Here is a 22,500-nt window from a genome sequence, read left to right on the forward strand (position 1 = left end):
TGAGGTCATTGGCTATTGACCAATCACAGCACCTGCTCGTGTGTGGTTGTTTATGATGTGAAAGAATGGCGGGTGGAAGTATTTTAAATGAAATACGTTTATTATTTACTTTATAATCCGTTTTGTCCCGTGTCCGTGGAGGGGAAAATGAAGTTAAGAGACTGGGAGCATATCGTCCATTTTGGATATAACAACTCACGTTTTGTGAGTTTGAAATTCTTCCTTGGGGCAGACAGCTGACCGCACACCAAACACAACAAACTGTTAATAAATCAATCAATCAGCATATACTATCGTATATTGGCCCGTAGCATAAGATTTCTTAGGCAGCCCCTCCACCCAACATCACCAAGAGCCGCTACTGGCATGCTGTATATCAGTGGTTCTCAACCAGGTGGTCCTGGAGGGGGTTCCAGGTGGTCCGGGGACCTGGAGCCAACAAACAACAGAGGAATGCATGGTGTGTCAGTGCGTGTGTGCGTGTGTGCGCGCGCACGTGCGTGCATGTGTGCGTGCGTGCGTGCGTGTGTGTGTGTGTGTGTGTGTGTGGGATGTGTTTTTTAACGGTTGCCTATACGGAGATAGTTTCATTGGGTTTGACGTCAGACACACAAAAGGAGAAGTAAACCAGACAGAAAGCAGGACTGCATGGTTTGGTTCCTAACTATTTTAACTATTGTTGATATATTTACCCGTTAAGATCTGAGGCTGATTCTAAAACGACATTCTTCTTCTAAAATCTTCTCAAACTGTTTTCTGAAAAAGCTCATGTTTCTATTATGTCAGTGGTTGTCAAACCTCATGTTTCTATTATGTCAGTGGTTGTCAAACCTCATGTTTCTATCATGTCAGTGGTTGTGAAACCTCATGTTTCTATTATGTCAGTGGTTGTGAAACGTCATGTTTCTATCATGTCAGTGGTTGTCAAACCTCATGTTTCTATTATGTCAGTGGTTGTCAAACCTCATGTTTCTATTATGTCAGTGGTTGTGAAACGTCATGTTTCTATCATGTCAGTGGTTGTCAAACCTCATGTTTCTATTATGTCAGTGGTTGTCAAACCTCATGTTTCTATCATGTCAGTGGTTGTGAAACCTCATGTTTCTATTATGTCAGTGGTTGTCAAACCTCATGTTTCTATTATGTCAGTGGTTGTCAAACTATTTCATGTCAAGGAGCTCCACAATTATCTGTATTTGGCCGCTGACTCCCCCAACGATCTATAGGGATCTCCCAGAAGCAAATATCTAGGTTTACAAATGTTTGCTTTAAAAAAAAGATATATATAATTATATTCAAAGATTTGCACACATTTTCAAAAAAATTGTACAAGCAGTACATATGTACATGCAGGGCTCGTAGCGCAGTATGCTATTTTTAAATAGCTAAAGTATAAAATAATGGTTAAAGTGGTTAAAAGCTAACGTGACACAGATAGCGTTTAATAAACGGGTTAATTCAGGCTTTTGATTAATTTCCACTTCCAAGTCGTCGTCCCCCTTGCAGGAGAGGAGCTGTGATTACCTCATAGCAAACAGCCGTACTCAGACAATAGACACCATGGTTTACTATACAAACAGCCGTACGTCTCAGACAATAGACAACATGGTTTACTTTACAAACAGCCGTACGTCTCAGACAATAGACACCATGGTTTACTTTACAAACAGCCATACGTCTCAGACAATAGACACCATGGTTTACTTTACAAACAGCCGTACGTCTCAGACAATAGACACCATGGTTTACTTTACAAACAGCCGTACGTCTCAGACAATAGACACCATGGTTAACTTTACAAACAGCCGTACGTCTCAGACAATAGACACCATGGTTTACTTTACAAACAGCCGTACTCATGCAGACAATAGACACCATGGTTTACTTTACAAACAGCCGTACTCATGCAGACAATATACACCATGGTTTACTTTACAAACAGCCGTACGTCTCAGACAATAGACACCATGGTTTACTTTACAAACAGCCGTACGTCTCAGACAATAGACACCATGGTTTACTTTACAAACAGCCGTACGTCTCAGACAATAGACACCATGGTTTACTTTACAAACAGCCGTACTCATGCAGACAATAGACACCATGGTTTACTTTACAAACAGCCGTACTCATGCAGACAATAGACACCATGGTTTACTTTACAAACAGCCGTACTCAGACAATAGACACCATGGTTTACTTTACAAACAGCCGTACGTCTCAGACAATAGACACCATGGTTTACTTTACAAACAGCCGTACGTCTCAGACAATAGACACCATGGTTTACTTTACAAACAGCCGTACGTCTCAGACAATAGACACCATGGTTTACTTTACAAACAGCCATACTCATGCAGACAATAGACACCATGGTTTACTTTACAAACAGCCGTACTCATGCAGACAATAGACACCATGGTTTACTTTACAAACAGCCGTACTCAGACAATAGACACCATGGTTTACTTTACAAACAGCCGTACGTCTCAGACAATAGACACCATGGTTTACTTTACAAACAGCCGTACGTCTCAGACAATAGACACCATGGTTTACTTTACAAACAGCCGTACGTCTCAGACAATAGACACCATGGTTTACTTTACAAACAGCCGTACGTCTCAGACAATAGACACCATGGTTTACTTTACAAACAGCCGTACGTCTCAGACAATAGACACCATGGTTTACTTTATAAATTGAGTGAACGAAATTACTTCAACGTAAACAAATTTGCCTGGAATTTGCTTGAATAACAACGGCTCACAAACATGGCAACGTTATTACTCATATACAGATTAGTGTCTATACTGGCACAACAATAACTGTAGCAGAATTAAAGGTTCAATGCCACATTTATCATGTTCAAGCACGTGGTGCAGACAAACCCATTTTGGGCGGGAACCCTTTTTTGGTGTTACATACATTATGTTATAATTTAGCTATTGAAAAATAGCAGATCTACAAGCTCATAGCGCGCCACCGAGTGGCGCGCTATGAACTTATAGGTCTGCTATTTTTGAAAAATCGCTAAAATGTGCCTCAAATCTTTCCGAAAATTGTCATTATTTAGAAGACTTATTAGACTAATTTCGATGTCAGGCCTGAATGGATTAAAGATGGAGTGCAGTGATTTTTCTTCCGTTTTCCATGTGTTTATGAAGTGTCTATTGTTTTATTTGCCTTTGTTAGTTAGGTAGCTATTATGTAGACCAGGGGCTGGGCAACTGTGACGATGGCGAGGTTAGTTAGGTAGTTAAGGGGGCACGGTGGCACAGTTGGTAGTGCTGTCGCCTCACAGCTAGAAGGTCCTGGGTTCGATTCCCGCTGGGGACGCTGTGGGCACTGGCGGCGTGTTCCCTCCTCCGCGTCATCGGTGCCCATACCAAAGGCGGGGGTTGGCGATAGGGCCTTTTCCGCTGCCCCCCCAGGTTGGCAGAGGAAGTGTAGCGCCCAGGATTACATTAGATAATTGGCACTGGGTGAAAAGAAAACTGGGTTACAAAATCGTGGGATAAAAACTTAGAAAATATGGCGAGGGTTAGTTAGGTAGTTATTATGTAGACCAGGGGCTGGGCAACTGTGACGATGGCGAGGGCCAATATATTTCCACACTGACTCCAGAGGGGCCACATTGCATATTACTGTCGTAGCAAAAAATAGCCGATCTACAAGCTCAAAACGCGTCGCACTGCGATGCGTTTTGAGCTTGTATAGATCAGCTATTTTTGCTATATTTGAATTGAAATCCTGAATATTTTTTAATTGGAATCCTGAAAAGTAACCTTATTATTTAATTACAAATGCATTTAGTTATAGTTATGTTAACTTTATGAACTAAATACAAATACATTGGACATAAAAAAGACAATAACACTTTAACCCATTTTGGGGCGGGAACCCCTTTTGGTGTTAGCATTATGTTATGCTTTAGCTATTGAAAAATCGTGAAAAGTGACATGAAAGTGTTTGAGAACGACTGACATAGAAAAACAGCTTTTTCAAGAAAACTGTCAGGATTTAGAAGACATTTGCAGAATCGTTCCCAGGTCAAAATGGGTTAATACTAGTAATCAGCTGAAACCAATATTATATCAAATATTATATCAATATTCTGATATTAACCTGAGGGCCACATTAAGTGAAGGTGGGGGCCACGCCTCCTCAGGAGACTTGGCTCAGATCTGAACAAATTAGATTTGGTGTTATAGGAACCCGCTGTGGCTAAACTGTGTGTCATTAATGTGAATCCCTTGACTCCTTCAAAACCGCTCTCAAAGGGCACCTACGGACGGCTGCAATTCGAAACTGGCCCCCGTAAAATCTGAATCCCCCCCCCCCCCTTTTCCCGTCACTGTATATGTTTCTTTTCCCTTTTTGCTTCCTTTATGATGAATTCCTGTTCTGTTCTTTGACTATATAGAAGTGTCTATTTGTAAATGTTTTGATGAATTGAACAAGGTGGACCCTCTTGTAAACAAGTGTAATGCTTAATTGGGTCGTCCACTCACAGTTAACAGTCTTTATAGTCTGTATTGAGTTTGTGCTTGAAATGTACTGTAATTCTGCAAACTGTTAATAAATATTTCAATCAATCAATCAAACGGCTGGATTCGAACCACACATCTACCACATCTACCACTCAGCCAAAGGGGTGAAGAAAAGCACTACGTTATGACAGACATATCCTTCAGTGTGGCCTGCATACTGTATTGTACAGTATGTGTGTGTGTGTGTGTGTGTGTGTGTCTGTGTGTGTCTGTGTGTGTATGTGTCCACACATACAGTGCAGTATATTATATATGCACAAGATTTCCATCCGTTATGCATGTGTGAATGTACCGCATACCGCATAACACACACATGCACGCGCGCACACACACACACACACACACACACACACACACACACACACACACACACACACACACACACACACACACACACACACTAATGTCCACGTGTGTCTAAAAGTGAGTCAGACAATGCACAGCAGGGCGCTTGGTGGTCGACATGGACTACGTTTCCCAGAGAGCTGCACAGCAGAGCGCTTGGTGGTCCACATGGACTACGTTTCCCACCAACCCTCAACCCTCTATGCAGGGGCTTAGGGTTCAGAGGTCACCCTCAACCCTCTATGCAGGGGCTTAGGGTTCAGAGGTCACCCTCAACCCTCAACAAGCAGCACATGTTCCACCATGTTTGTCCTGACCAACCTGTCGGACAGCCAGCCAGCCAGCCAGCCAGTCTTTCAGCCAGTCAGCCAGTCAGTCAGTCAGCCAGCCAGCCAGTCAGCCGGCCAGTCTTTCAGCCAGTCAGCCAGTCAGTCAGTCAGTCAGCCAGCCAGCCGGCCAGCCAGCCAGCCAGCCAGCCAGCCAGCCAGCCAGCCAGCCAGCCAGCCAGCCAGCCAGCCAGTCAGTCAGTCAGCCAGCCAGCCAGCTGACAAACAAAAAAAAGCAACTGGAATTTGCCTACCGGTAAAAAAAAAAGTCAGTTACTTCAAACTGTGTGGTTTAGGAGAATACAAAAGCATTTCTCAGACCTGGGCAGGGCTCCAAGGACACGTCGCAAACATGTTCTGGATTAAGAAAGTATTCTACAAAAGCCAAGTTGAGAAAGAAAGGAAAAAAATAAAGAACGAAAGAAAGAAAGAATGAAAAAAAGAAACAGCCCAGAAATTGAACGAGGCAATTGAGTTAATAGCTTTAATTGGACTTCCAACAGGCCCAGCTGGCTGGCACACGTTGCCAGGTCTGGCACACGTCGCCAGGTCTGTGCCAGCATTACTCTCAGTGGTGTTAGTTATTTAGAGTGAGAGAGTACAGTCTGGACAGTACAGATGGATGGACGGTTCAATCAATGTAACACATATTTTCTTTTCACACTTGGCTCTGATTTCTCTTGAGAGACATCCAATTCCTTTCTGCGTCTCCATGGTTACACCCCCAGCCCAGGATTGGTGGACCACTGTGTCAATACAGTACAGTAACAGTACATCTGGTAATCATACCCAACCAATGGCCTCGCTCGCACTGGAACCGCTTTGATAATTCATATTTGTTTTCGTGCTGCATGGATTCATGGCAAAAAACTCATTGAACTTTCTCAAAACGTCACAAATGATTACTTTTTTTTATCACTTTTTGTCGCCCATGTGCTGTGATTATTCATAGTCATAATACGTATGTGTCACATATGTCTATGGCTGGACATTTGTACGTTTGTAAGTATATAATGAATTGAATTTTTATGGCGCTTTTCTATATGCACTATGTGCCTACTCAAAGCGCTTATAATGGTTCATTCATTCATACGTTGGGAGGTGAAGGTCCATTCATTCATACATTGGGAGGTGAAGGTTCATTCATCCATACATTGGGAGGTGAAGGTCCATTCATTCATACATTGGGAGGTGAAGGTCCATTCATTCATACATTGGGAGGTGAAGGTTCATTCATTCATACGTTGGGAGGTGAAGGTTCATTCATTCATACATTGGGAGGTGAAGGTTCATTCATTCATACATTGGGAGGTGAAGGTTCATTAATTAATTAATTGGGAGGTGAAGGTCCATTCATTCATACATTGGGAGGTGAAGGTTCATTCATTCATACATAGGGAGGTGAAGGTTCATTCATTCATACGTTGGGAGGTGAAGGTTCATTAATTCATTCATTGGGAGGTGAAGGTTCATTCATTCATACATTGGGAGGTGAAGGTTCATTCATTCATACATTGGGAGGTGAAGGTTCATTCATTCATACATTGGGAGGTGAAGGTTCATTCATTCATACATTGGGAGGTGAAGGTTCATTCATTCATACATTGGGAGGTGAAGGTTCATTCATTCATACATTGGGAGGTGAAGGTTCATTCATTCATACGTTGGGAGGTGAAGGTTCATTCATTCATACATTGGGAGGTGAAGGTTCATTCATTCATACATTGGGAGGTGAAGGTTCATTCATTCATACATTGGGAGGTGAAGGTTCATTCATTCATACATTGGGAGGTGAAGGTTCATTCATTCATACGTTGGGAGGTGAAGGTTCATTCATTCATACATTGGGAGGTGAAGGTTCATTCATTCATACGTTGGGAGGTGAAGGTTCATTAATTCATACATTGGGAGGTGAAGGTTCATTCATTCATACGTTGGGAGGTGAAGGTTCATTCATTCATACGTTGGGAGGTGAAGGTTCATTCATTCATACGTTGGGAGGTGAAGGTTCATTCATTCATACGTTGGGAGGTGAATCGGCAAACAGTCGACGCCAGCGTCCTCACTTCTATTAAGTACATATATTTTCTTTACGTGTGGGGTTTGATGCCGATACTTTTGTACTTTTACTCAAGTACATTTTCAATTCCGTACTTTCACTTGTAACGGAGTAGTTCTAAATTGCAGTATTGGTACTTTTACTTAAGTAAAACAATTGAGTACTTTTTCCACCACTGATCATCATCATCATCATCATCATCATCATCATCATCATCGCGTGGCGAAGTCCGAGATTACTATAGATAAAACCATACAGATTACTATAGATAAAACCATAAAGATTACTATAGATAAAACCATAAAGATTACTATAGATAAAACCATAAAGATTACTATAGATAAAACCATAAAGATTACTATAGATAAAACCATACAGATTACTATAGCTAAAACCATAAAGATTACTATAGATAAAACCATACAGATTACTATAGCTAAAACCATAAAGATTACTATAGATAAAACCATACAGATTACTATAGCTAAAACCATAAAGATTACTATAGATAAAACCATACAGATTACTATAGATAAAACCATACAGATTACTATAGATAAAACCATACAGATTACTATAGATAAAACCATACAGATTACTATAGATAAAACCATAAAGATTACTATAGATAAAACCATACAGATTACTATAGATAAAACCATACAGATTACTATAGATAAAACCATACAGATTACTATAGATAAAACCATACAGATTACTATAGATAAAACCATACAGATTACTATAGATAAAACCATACAGATTACTATAGATAAAACCATACAGATTACTATAGATGAAACCATACAGATTACTATAGATGAAACCATACAGATTACTATAGATGAAACCATACAGATTACTATAGATGAAACCATACAGATTACTATAGATGAAACCATACAGATTACTATAGATGAAACCATACAGATTACTATAGATGAAACCATACAGATTACTATAGATGAAACCATACAGATTACTATAGATGAAACCATACAGATTACTATAGATAAAACCATACAGATTACTATAGATGAAACCATACAGATTACTATAGATAAAACCATACAGATTACTATAGATAAAACCATACAGATTACTATAGATAAAACCATACAGATTACTATAGATAAAACCATAAAGATTACTATAGATAAAACCATAAAGCGATTGAAAAGAATAAACAACAACAACAAAACATGAATCTTTAGAGACGTATCCAGTCCAGATGACCTGATGATGCAACACCTTCCACCTGCAGGCAAGACCACGAGAGGCTCCCCTTAACTACTACCATCCATTATGTCGCACGCACGCACGCACACATGCCACGCACGCACGCACGCACGCACGCATGCCACGCACGCACGCACGCACACATGCCACGCACGCACGCACACATGCCACGCACGCCACGCACGCACGCACGCACACCACGCACGCACACCACGCAACGATTGAACGGGAGAGAGAGAGAGAGAGAGAGAGAGAGAGAGAGAGAGAGAGAGAGAGAGAGAGAGAGTGTGGATCTATTCTAGGGGTTGGAGCGTATTAGAGGCTCTAGTGGTGCATGGTGTGTGAGTATTAATAGGATATGTGTTCTGTAGGCTATCCACTTGATTGAATCAGAGTGCGTGGTGAGCAGAAAATCCTATTTCAGATATGGGTCCACATAGTTAAGCCCCCCCCCCCCCCCCCCCAAACACACACGTGTCACAGAATCTGTGGCGTTGGGGATTCATCCCTCTGTCCTTCATGTGCTAAATCAATGTTCTCACGTTTAAAGCCAGTATAGGAACAATATACAGACACAGTCAACAGACACACAGACAACAGACACACAGACAACAGACACACAGACAACAGACACAGACAACAGACACACAGACAACAGACACACAGACAACAAACACACAGACAACAGACACACAGACAACAGACACACAGACAACAGACACACGCACGCACAGGACAGGAGCAATTAGAAATGCACTCTGTCGATGCCAACAACCGACTTTAAGATGAGCCCATGTTATTCTCCATCTCCATACAGTAGATACATTACTTCCGTGAACCAGGCAGCACCAGGGTATGAGAGAGTGACGTCACGACTTTGGCGCTCTATTATAAATCCTTTTTATTGACTGTATATACGTATACATATATGATTATTATAACTAAAGCTATAGCAAAATCAACTAGAATAAAAAAAACAGTACAGTAGTACAGTAGTAGTGCATCCCGTGGAGGATGCAGAGGTCGTTGTTTTATTGCGTCCCTTAACTATAAACTGCGTCTTGGGATGCAAAATGCACCCTATTTTAATCTCTGGTGATGCGTTATGAGTTCTGCAGTTCTGCCATATCGTGACATGGTCAGAATAACTGAGAGGGTTCACGCGAGTTCAAAACAGGCAGCCGGGGAGCGTACAGTACGTATAACGCCCGGGACTTGAACCCACGGGTCTCCCGCTTTCCGGAAAGCCGCAACATCTTAACCACCGCTAGCCTAAAAGGGAATTCCCCAATGCTGCTGCACATGGATGTGGAATGAATACAGGCGACCACATCCAGTGTTGCCAGATTGTGTGAGAGAAATAAGCAACCAGGTCCATGAAAAAAAAAACAAGCCCAAAAAAGAAGCCTGACTATAGGCCATTTGAAAAATAGCCGATCTACAAGCTCACAACAGGTTTGTAGATCGGCTATTTTCCCAACGATCTTGGAAAACAAATGTGACAAAAGGTGGAATATTCTTTGGAACATTTCAACAACAACGCTAATCTTGTTGGGGGGGGGGGGGGAGGGGGGTGTTCCTGTGACAAAAACATTAATCTGGGGGTCCTTGACATGAAAATGTGTGACACTGGTTTACTGGTTTTAAATGACAAAACACTGGTTTTAAACAACATAACACTGGTTTTAAATGACATTATAGGAAACACTGGTTTTAAACGACATTATAGGAAGCACTGGTTTTAAACGACATTATAGGAAACACTGGTTTTAAATGACATTATAGGAAACACTGGTTTTAAATGACATTATAGGAAACACTGGTTTTAAACGACATTATAGGAAACACTGGTTTTAAATGACATTATAGGAAACACTGGTTTTAAATGACATTATAGGAAACACTGGTTTTAAATGACATTATAGGAAACACTGGTTTTAAATGACATTATAGGAAACACTGGTTTTAAATGACATTATAGGAAACACTGGTTTTAAATGACATTATAGGAAACACTGGTTTTAAATGACATTATAGGAAACACTGGTTTTAAATGACATTATAGGAAACACTGGTTTTAAATGACATTATAGGAAAAACTGGTTTTAAATGACATTATAGGAAACACTGGTTTTAAATGACATTATAGGAAACACTGGTTTTAAACGACATTATAGGAAACACTGGTTTTAAACGACATTATAGGAAAAACTGGTTTTAAATGACATTATATGAAACACTGGTTTTAAACGACATTATATGAAACACTGGTTTTAATGACATTATATGAAACACTGGTTTTAATGACATTATATGAAACACTGGTTTTAAATGACATAACACTGGTTTTAAATGACATTATAGGAAAAACTGGTTTTAAATGACATTATAGGAAACACTGGTTTTAAATGACATTATAGGAAACACTGGTTTTAAATGACATTATAGGAAAAACTGGTTTTAAATGACATTATAGGAAACACTGGTTTTAAATGACATTATAGAAACACTGGTTTTAAATGACATTATAGGAAACACTGGTTTTAAATGACATTATAGGAAACACTGGTTTTAAATGACATTATAGGAAACACTGGTTTTAAACGACATTATATGAAACACTGGTTTTAAATGACATGATGATGATGATGTCACGTGCATATACCCTCTATATTTACAGGCAAGGTACAGAAAAGAAAAGAGGGCCCGGAGTCGCTTATAATAAGCCGACATGGCAACGCTGAGTCGCTGACCACATCCAGTGGATCCCTGCTCTTCTCCAACACCCAGTAACTCCACCCTGTACAGTACAGCACAGCACAGCACAGCACAGCACAGTACAGTACAGTAGCCTCTCTTTGAAGCAACATGTTTTCAGACCTCACTCAGACATGAAAGACACAGAGTCTCACACAGCTCACAGTGGGTTGGGAGACAGTGTGCAAGGCCTTTTCTTTTCTTTCTTTACCTATCACTATCACACCTATCGTTGTTCCAGCCCCCCCCCCCCCCCCCCCATACATTATGTGCTAATTCAAAACAGGTGGTACACAGGACAGTTGAGTCATATCTAACGAGCACTCCCAAACTCCGGCACCTGCAGGACACAAAGTAACTCATAACTGATAAATGTCTACAGTGGGTTTTTATGAAACAAACACTTTGAGGATAGAAAGACAATAATTCAAGCTTTACGTACAGCTGCAATGTTGGTGAGTTTGACGTTTGTTTAATACAATCATCTGTCTGGATGAATGGGCTGCCATTGGAAGTTGCATCTAGGTAGCACCTTGCCATTAACTGATATGGTATTGATGGCCGCGAGTCTGTGATCCTATATAGTGATCCTATAGTGATCCTATAGTGATCCTATAGTGTGGGCATGTATTAGTTTCTGCAGTAGAACACCGACCACTGGCTGGCACACACCTGTGTGTGCCAGCGTGTGCGACCTGTGCATGTGTGTGAGCATGTGTGTGTGAGTGCGTGCGTGCGTGCGTGCGTGCGGTATTTGTTACAGGAAAAAAGGGCCCCTTTCTTGATTAAAAACACAAGATTAAAAAGGAGGAGGGGGGGGGGGGAGAGTTGGACCGGGGGAGAGAGGCAGTTGCCATGACAACCAGTGCAAGCGGACACCAGAGAGAGAGAGAGAGAGAGAGAGAGAGAGAGAGAGAGAGAGAGAGGGAGGATTAAAGGTGATGACGCAGGTACGGGATATAAATAGAGCCGGCGATTTCCAGCGATAGAAATCAGGGCTCCGTCGGATATCTCCAGCAGCCACGCTGCAGACCCAGAGACTTGAGTCTTACGGTTCAGATCTCTGTCTCTGTCTGTCTGTCTCTGTCTGTCTCTGTCTGTCTGTCTGTCTGTCTGTGACCGACCGGCGTGAACAATGCAGACAGAAGACAACGATAAAAGGCCACATCGTCTGTCGTTTACATTTTGTCCCTCTCTCTCTCAGGCTCACGCGGATCTATACAGTACAATAAAAGCAGATTATTGTTTCATGCCACGCTACTCACTGTACAAAACAAAACAGAAGGCACGTTAGGCAACCATTCTGTGTCTCTCTAGTACGCACTACTGTACAACTACACTACTGTACAACTACTGTACAACTACACAGCAACATCATCAATGTTCATTTATACATTTATACACATAGACCTGAGGCCGTTTAAAAAACGCCTACTAAATCCTCACCTATACGTTTTTAGAAAAAAATCATTTGAATAAAAATGAATTTAAAACAAATCATGTTGCTATACGCATACAGCAGCAACATCTAAAGTGAAAAAGATGCTTTTCTGGTTTTAAAGGCATAACCATGAATAGGTTGTTTTTTACTTTAATCTTTTTGAGGGCTGCTAGCGAGTAGGCTATAGACTCTCCTTTTGAAGGTTACGTCGTAGTCTACGTCGTACGGGCGGCGGTGGCTCAGGGGTAGAGTGCCTGGATGGTAACCGTAAGGTTGCCAGTTCGAACCCGGGCTCCCCCAGAGTTACTGTCGAAGTGTCCTTGAGCAAGACACTGAACCCCTAATTGCTCCTGATGTGCTAGTTGGTGCCTTGCATGGTTTCCGCTGCCATCGGTGTATGTGTGTGTGAACTGTGAATGGGTGAATGTAATGCACAATCTCTGTAAAGCGCCTTGGATAAAGGCGCTATATAAATGCACCATTTACCATTTATGGGGTTTTTAATGTTTGGTTATAGAGCACTTAACCAATTGCCAGCCAAGTATATGTTCTTGGTTTGTTTAGGGCACTAAATGACGACGTATAAGACGTTGCGTGTCCGATGCCAATACAGCGGGCGAATAATCCCTCACTGGATTATTACTGTGTACTTGTGTGACTCAACGGGAGAACGCTCTGGAGGAAACGACGGGGAAATACAGATCTGCTCCGTCCTCTGAGGACAAGAAGGAGACGTGTTTCTGAAAGACAGATCTCATTTCCCATAACCATGTGTGAACTCACTGACCCGTCTGGACACAGATAAGGAGAGGAGAAAGGAAACAGACATTTTCACATAATGAACCCCTGACTATATGTCCACAGAATCAGCTTGGGACATTGTCCACAGAGTGGACAGACAAGCAGGCAGTGTGGACAGACAATGTCCAGACAGAATCAGGTCATCAGGGACATTGTCCACAGAGTGGACAGACAATGTCCAGACAGAATCAGGTCATCAGGGATATTGTCCACAGAGTGGACAGACAATGTCCAGACAGAATCAGGTCATCAGGGATATTGTCCACAGAGTGGACAGACAATGTCCACACAGAATCAGGTCGGGACATTGTCCACAGAGTGGACAGACAAGCGGTCAGTGTGGAGTGGACAGACAATGTCCAGACAGAATCAGGTCATCAGGGATATTGTCCACAGAGTGGACAGACAATGTCCACACAGAATCAGGTCATCAGGGATATTGTCCACAGAGTGGACAGACAAGCGGTCAGTGTGGAGTGGACAGACAGACAGAATCAGGTCATCAGGGATATTGTCCACAGAGTGGACAGACAATGTCCACACAGAATCAGGTCGGGACATTGTCCACAGAGTGGACAGACAATGTCCACACAGAATCAGGTCGGGACATTGTCCACAGAGTGGACAGACAATGTCCACACAGAATCAGGTCGGGACATTGTCCACAGAGTGGACAGACAAGCGGTCAGTGTGGAGTGGACAGACAATGTCCACACAGAATCAGGTCATCAGGGACATTGTCCACAGAGTGGACAGACAATGTCCAGACAGAATCAGGTCATCAGGGATATTGTCCACAGAGTGGACAGACAATGTCCAGACAGAATCAGGTCATCAGGGATATTGTCCACACACAATGACAACTCGCCATGCAGTGACATCTCGGAAATAAATACAATATACATATAACATATATTTTTTATATATTATATAAATACAATAACTTGATAATTTGGACCATTTTAAAGCAATCAGTTCCGTTTTTGATCAAATAAATCACACCCGTGTGAAGTGAGAGGTTCTCTAATCATTATTCATCATCGTACAGTACATGATCTCATGAACAACTGACTGTATTGTGATTGGTCAGCCCATTACCTCGTCTACATGACGTACATGTTCCCTTCAATGTCAATAATGGCATTTAAACTAAAGGACCACTTCACCACTTTTCAACCCATCTTGGCACGATTTTTTTCTACTCAGTCTGTGTCTCATAGGAGGGCTGTGGGCAGTTTAGAAACCGTCTACCAGTCATCATTAGGCAGATTATTTTTTTAAACAAGATTTTTTTTTACAAAAATGTTTCTGACCTGAGATCAGATTCTAAAAATGTCTTCTACATCCTGACAGTTTTCTGAAAAAGCTATGTTTCTATGTCAGTCGTTCTTTGATTTTTCTAAAATAGCACGTAGCGCGCCACTCGGTGCAGGCGCTGTAGATCTGCTATTTTTCAATAGCTAAAGCATAGCATAATGCTAACACTAAAAGGGGTTCCCGCCCTTTTTTTTTTCTTTCTCAAAAGGGCACATTGTCAAAAGGGCAGGGGGTGCTCTAGCACCCCCTAGTGTATATCTGTGCACGCCACTGTGTGGATGTACTCAAGAAAGACCCGGGAGCTCAAAGCACCAACGATCTGGCCCGGATGAACGGAGAACCGGGATGACTGGAGGCGACGATGGAGGGCTCGTCTGAGGACCACCCAGAGAGAGAGAGAGAGAGAGAGAGAGAGAGAGAGCTGTAACTGGGGTGTGGCTACGGTTGGTTTTAGCACTAGTACTGTACATGTGGGTTGGACATACTGTAACTGTAAGCCACTGTGGCGCTGTTCCAAGGCTGTGCCGGGAATCTGGGGATGCACACAGATCACAGTTATGAATCTGGGGATGCACACATGAGATCACAGTTATGAATCTGGGGATACACACAGATCACAGTTATGAATCTGGGGATGCACACAGATCACAGTTATGAATCTGGGGATACACACAGATCACAGTTATGAATCTGGGGATGCACACAGATCACAGTTATGAATCTGGGGATGCACACAGATCACAGTTATGAATCTGGGGATACACACAGATCACAGTTATGAATCTGGGGATACACACAGATCACAGTTATGAATCTGGGGATGCACACAGATCACAGTTATGAATCTGGGGATGCACACAGATCACAGTTATGAATCTGGGGATGCACACAGATCACAGTTATGAATCTGGGGATGCACACAGATCACAGTTATGAATCTGGGGATGCACACAGATCACAGTTATGCAACGCGATGCTTTTGGAAGCCTTTCCAGATTGCCTGTAAACCATATTTACACTTTTGATATGAACGTTGTATTGATTAGCCTCTGTTTGTTTGATATGATCGTTGTATTGATTAGCCTCTGTTTGTTTGATATGAACGTTGTATTGATTAGCCTCTGTTTGTTTGATATGAACGTTGTATTGATTAGCCTCTGTTTGTTTGATATGAACGTTGTATTGATTAGCCTCTGTTTGTTTGATATGAACGTTGTATTGATTAGCCTCTGTTTGTTTGATATGAACGTTGTATTGATTAGCCTCTGTTTGTTTGATATGATCGTTGTATTGATTAGCCTCTGTTTGTTTGATATGATCGTTGTATTGATTAGCCTCTGTTTGTTTTTTTAATGTTTTTTTGTCACTTTCACCTTTATTTTTTTTAAAGTATGGAGGGATAGAAAGTATAGGCTGACAGGAAATGGGGGAGAGAGATGGGGGGGGACAGGCAGTGAAGGCCGTCGGGATCGGGAGTCGAACCCGCGGCACACTGCCAGACTTGGACTACCGGCCAAGGTGCCTGGACCGCTGAGCCACGGCCTAGAGGCCCCAAGGTGCCTGGACCGCTGAGCCACGGCTCAGGCCCCAAGGTGTCTGGACCGCTGAGCCACGGCCTAGAGGCCCCAAGGTGTCTGGACCGCTGAGCCACGGCCTAGAGGCCCCAAGGTGCCTGGACCGCTGAGCCACGGCCCAGGCCCCAAGGTGTCTGGACCGCTGAGCCACGGCCTAGAGGCCCCAAGGTGCCTGGACCGCTGAGCCACGGCCTAGAGGCCCCAAGGTGTCTGGACCGCTGAGCCACGGCCCAGGCCCCAAGGTGTCTGGACCGCTGAGCCACGGCCCAGGCCCCAAGGTGCCTGGACCGCTGAGCCACGGCCCAGGCCCCAAGGTGTCTGGACCGCTGAGCCACGGCCCAGGCCCCAAGGTGCCTGGACCGCTGAGCCACGGCCCAGGCCCCAAGGTGCCTGGACCGCTGAGCCACGGCCCAGGCCCCAAGGTGTCTGGACCGCTGAGCCACGGCCCAGGCCCCAAGGTGCCTGGACCGCTGAGCCACGGCCCAGGCCCCAAGGTGTCTGGACCGCTGAGCCACGGCCTAGAGGCCCCAAGGTGTCTGGACCGCTGAGCCACGGCCCAGGCCCCAAGGTGCCTGGACCGCTGAGCCACGGCCTAGAGGCCCCAAGGTGTCTGGACCGCTGAGCCACGGCCCAGGCCCCAAGGTGTCTGGACCGCTGAGCCACGGCCTAGAGGCCCCAAGGTGCCTGGACCGCTGAGCCACGGCCTAGAGGCCCCAAGGTGTCTGGACCGCTGAGCCACGGCCTAGAGGCCCCAAGGTGCCTGGACCAATTACATATATTTTTTGGGGTCCTTGACATGAAATATTGAGCACCACTGATACTGAAACATGAGGTATTTCAGAAAACTTTCAGAAGACAGAATTTTGACGCCAGGCCTAAAATGGGATAAAGCCCTGGCTGCCAGGCGGGCCTGGTACCAGAAGGTTCTGTTACAGAACTGTCTTGGTACCAGAAGGTTCTGTCACACAATGAAAGGCAGCATGCAGCAGGTGACTCATGTGCTGCAGAAAAGCTTCAGAGCTCATCTGAACAGACAAAAGGTGGAGTCAGAATTTAAAAGGTTGAATTAAAAAAAGGTGATGAAAGACCTGGCTGTACCTTGTTATTATAATAAGGTACAGTCAGTGCATGTATGAGGCTTATACCATGAAAGAGCTGTCGGATGCACTGTACGCTCTGTATACCTGCCCTGTATACTGTATATATATACACATACATGCATACAATGCATGTTTTCTCTTTGACAGAGAAACACATACAGCTGAGTTGACACACTCGACTGTCAGTCCACACACACACACACACACACACACACACACACACACACACACACACACACACACACACACACACACACACACACACACACACACACACACACACACACACACACACAGGTTAAAACCTGCAGAGAGAGAGAGAGAGAGAGAGAGAGAGAGAGAGAGAGAGAGAGCACACTTCCTAACCGTCTGTCCACTGTACCAAGACATCAGAGACACATACTGTCTGTCCACTGTACCAAGACATCAGAGACACATACTGTCTGTCCACTGTACCAAGACATCAGAGACACATACTGTCTGTCCACTGTACCAAGACATCAGAGACATATACTGTCTGTCCACTGTACCAAGACATCAGAGACACATACTGTCTGTCCACTATACCAAGACATCAGAGACACATACTGTCTGTCCACTGTACCAAGACATCAGAGACACATACTGTCTGTCCACTGTACCAAGACATCAGAGACACATACTGTACTTCCCACGGATTACAATCACCCAGGGAGAGTTTGAAAACATGACTAATGACAAAACAAACCTCCCATACCTGTTGGGTGAAATACAACAATGTGCAAAAAAACACAGCAGAGAGATTTGTGAGCTGCTGTGACAGGAAAAGGATGTAAAATGGAATACAGAGAGGGAGAGAGAGAGAGAGAGAGAGGGGGGAGAGAGAGAGAGAGAGAGAGAGAGAGAGAGAGAGTTGGAGCTCTCTCGTCCCCATGTTGCTCCAGTGTTGAACAATCAGCAGGCCGAGCATTTCGGGGGCATATTTAGAATGAATTTAGAATTACTTTAGTAGGTTGAATCTAGTTGGCATTAATGAGGATTTAGTTGACACAATAAAATAAAATGGCGATAGTATTCCATGTGGGGCAGACGGCCTGTCACAGCCAGATTTGGGAGAGCAGCGCAGCTTTGTTGTTGCGAGGAAAGCGGTAGAATTAGACATTCGTGGTTGTTTTCATCTCAGATTTAGTCCGACGGAGCGTCGCAGTATAACTCTATGGGGGACACAAAAGCGACACAAAAGTATAGGACCCAGAAGTATCTCAGGAGGGGGGCGCTCACGTCACGGCTAAAATACTGAATAGTGGAATGAAAATAACAACAAAATGAACAAATCCTACATTACTAAATGCATGGTCAGGGACCACCCATGGTCCACGGACCACCCATGGTCCACGGACCACCCATGGTCCACGGACCACCTGTTGAAAACCCCTGCACTAAAGTAGTACCATCGGTAACACCTGTGAAGGAACCCGGAAGCAGGAAGACTTTATTCCGTGTGCTGCATAGGAGCCCATTCTCACGGTCATCGTTTGCATCGCCCGCTGCGCTGTACCCCTTTATCACGACAATATCGTTATGGCCGTGGCGTGTAGTCATCATACACGGTACACACCTGATCATAACACTGTGTGTATGACATCGTAACGATGCCCGGGTCTATAGACTAATTCCTACCAAACCCCCATCCATCCATCCATCCATCCATACATCCATCCATCCATCCATCCATCCATATATCCATCCATCCATCCATCATCGCCTGTAAGCCGGCTTCAAAGAAAGTGCAACCTCAGCTTCTGTGTTGACAGACAGTGGTGGTAAATGGTGCATTTATATAGTGGAATAGTGGAATAGTGGAATTTTCCCAATAACACTATACAGTGGCGTGCACAGACATTTAGAGGGGCAGGTGCTCAAATGAAAAAAGGGCACCTTGTGCAGCGAGTGGAACCGGCTGGTTGCCTTAACCCATTTTGGGGCGGTAACCCATTTTGGTATGCTTTAGCTATTGAAAAATAGCAGATCTACAAGCTCATAGCGCGCCACCGAGTGGCGCGCTACGAGCTTGTAGGTCTGCTATTTTATTTTAATCGAAGAACCACTGACATAGAAACATATATTAGCTTTAGATTGTGGGGGCCTAAATAACATAGTAGAAGCGTTTTTATCAAGAATTGATCAATGTCACCATGGTCCACACAATACAAATTAACCCTTTTACTGCTGCCATTTATTGAGAAATTAGGACCTAATTCATGCCAGCATTTTTTTAATTTGAGCTCTTATTTTGAAAAGCCACATTTTGCCTCAACCGGAAGTGAGCTTATCCCTGCCAGCTTTACGTTGCCAAGACAACCTTTGTTTACATAATCGAATCAATGCCGGTACATATAGCACTGCACAACGTCGGCTCTGTGCCGTCAAAGAAACGCTGGTTTGACCAAAAATGCCATCTGGGACAAGGAATAGGAGATACAGGCGATTGAAAGAAACGGATAGAATGGATTCTTATGGCGACCGCGATCTAATCTGAACGATCCATTGCAGTGCTAACAACACTGCTAGCTAACCGGCTAACGTGAGTAGCATTATGGCTCGATCGATCATATGCACTATAAAAGTATAATTGCCGAAGGGCTACGGCAATGGCAGCAAGGTGTATTATCAAATTGAGGCTTTGATTGCCGAAGGGCTTCGGCAATGGCAGGAAGACGGTTAAGAAAAACATGTTTTTTTCTTTTTCTTTTTTTTTAAGAGCACATTGCCAAAAGGGCAGCACCCCCTAGTGTCTATCTGTGCACGCCACTGACTATACTCTTCACATACAGGGTGGGCGGCTGTGGGAAAATGAGATGAGAGTGGAAAGAGGAAGTGTTCTGCTGTTTGTCCATATTTTCCTGTTCTCCCTCTCTGCGCTGGGTGTGTGTGTGTGAGGGGGGAGACAGACCAGACCATCCATCATTACGTTGACGGGCCTGTCACCTGTGTTAGTGTGTTCTAGTGACTCTACTCAGGCTACTGCAGCTGTTGTTTTGCTCTCACCACCATTAGCCACACGGCCGCCCGGCCCACACCACCAACAACAACCCTACAGCTATTCCTGGCTATTATTATGTCAAAGTATGGGTGAACATTTAGCAGAAATAGGTGTTGCGTTGTGAGCTTTTATAACTACATGTTGTTAATTGACATGCAACAACAAGGTATACATACATGTATTGTATGACTATATGGGCTGCATACAGAGCTGTTGGTCGGTCCATTTACACGACTACCTAGGATAAACACTACATGCCATAGAGGAAGAAAAGAGGCGCGCACACACACGCACACACACACACACACACACACACGGCAAAATGCCAGAGACCGTCTAACAACCACCACATTGTAGAGGGAGGAAAGAGGAGACATAGAAAGCGACACAGAGACGACTAAACAGGGAACAGGGACTTGGAGAAACAGGGGAAATGCAACAGCTCATTCTATACTAACTATACCAGTGCAAAATGAAGACAGACTATAGAGACCATTTACCACCACCACCACAACAACAACAACAACATGCACTATTCTTTGGCATAATGAATTGGTGTTCCCTGGTGTAGATTCTCTATCTATCAGTGCATTCTCTGCTTCCTCTTGGCACACACACACGCACACACACACGCACACACACACACACACACACACACACACACACACACACACACACACACACACACACACACACACACACACACACACACACACACACACACACACACACACACACACACACACACACACACACACACACACACACACACACACACACACACACACACACACACACACACACACACACAGTGAGTGCAGCAGCGGCCAGATTGGGCACGTGGGCAGAGGAGTGTGGCTGGCACAGTGGCTAGTTTCCTCTACCCTCCAGTGGGCACTGACCAGATAGATAGCTGTATATCTAGACTCCTATATCCTGTCCCCTCTGGCCAACCACAGCACCTCGACAAGGACATCTCATCTCTGTCGATAGTCTATTTAATCATAGAGTCCTGCCTCAAAGCAGACCAGAGGTAGAAGGACATCTCATCTCTGTCGATAGTCTATTTATTTAATCATAGAGCCCTGCCTCAAAGCAGACCAGAGGTAGAAGGACATCTCATCTCTGTCGATAGTCTATTTTTTGTTTAATCATAGAGTCCTGCCTCAAAGCAGACCAGAGGTAGAAGGACATCTCATCTCTGTCGATAGTCTATTTAATCATAGAGTCCTGCCTCAAAGCAGACCAGAGGTAGAAGGACATCTCATCTCTGTCGATAGTCTATTTATTTAATCATAGAGTCCTGCCTCAAAGCAGACCAGAGGTAGAAGGACATCTCATCTCTGTCAATAGTCTATTTATTTAATCATAGAGTCCTGCCTCAAAGCAGACCAGAGGTAGAAGGACATCTCATATCTGTCGATAGTCTATTTATTTAATCGTAGAGTCCTGCCTCAAAGCAGACCAGAGGTAGAAGGACATCTCATCTCTGTCGATAGTCTATTTAATCATAGAGTCCTGCCTCAAAGCAGACCAGAGGTAGAAGGACATCTCATCTCTGTCGATAGTCTATTTAATCATAGAGTCCTGCCTCAAAGCAGACCAGAGGTATAGGAAACTGTCGTTCCCTGATGTCACCGCTACTAGGGACACAACATGCATCAGTAAAGAAGGAACTGGGGGTGGCGAATTAATGAAGGACCGGAAAGTCTGGCGTTGTGGCATTGTGGAATCCTTGATCTCGACCACGGTCGAAAAATGATAATCATACAAACGGCTATAGAGTGATATAGGCTTTGACTTTGTCTTTGACCCATTTTGGGGCGGGAACCCCTTGTGGTGTTAACATTATGTTATGCTTTATAGCTATTACGAGCTTGTAGGTCTGCTATTTTTTTAAAGATCGAAGGATGACTGACATAGAAACATAGCTTTTTCAGAAAACTGTCAGGATGTAATGTTAAAC

At 43.7% G+C, this 22,500-nt stretch overlaps 1 protein-coding gene across 1 annotated transcript in view; it reads right to left on the minus strand.

Annotated features, from left to right (window-relative positions):
• The window catches only part of LOC310863856 (arf-GAP with coiled-coil, ANK repeat and PH domain-containing protein 3-like), a 145,219-nt gene that overhangs the window by 121,693 nt on the left and 1,026 nt on the right, over positions 1–22,500 (minus strand). The window lies entirely within an intron of this gene.

The sequence above is a fragment of the Protomyctophum parallelum genome, assembly GCF_964188405.1.
Source record: "Protomyctophum parallelum genome assembly, chromosome: 8".
In the NCBI taxonomy this organism is placed as follows: Eukaryota; Metazoa; Chordata; class Actinopteri; order Myctophiformes; family Myctophidae; genus Protomyctophum; species Protomyctophum parallelum.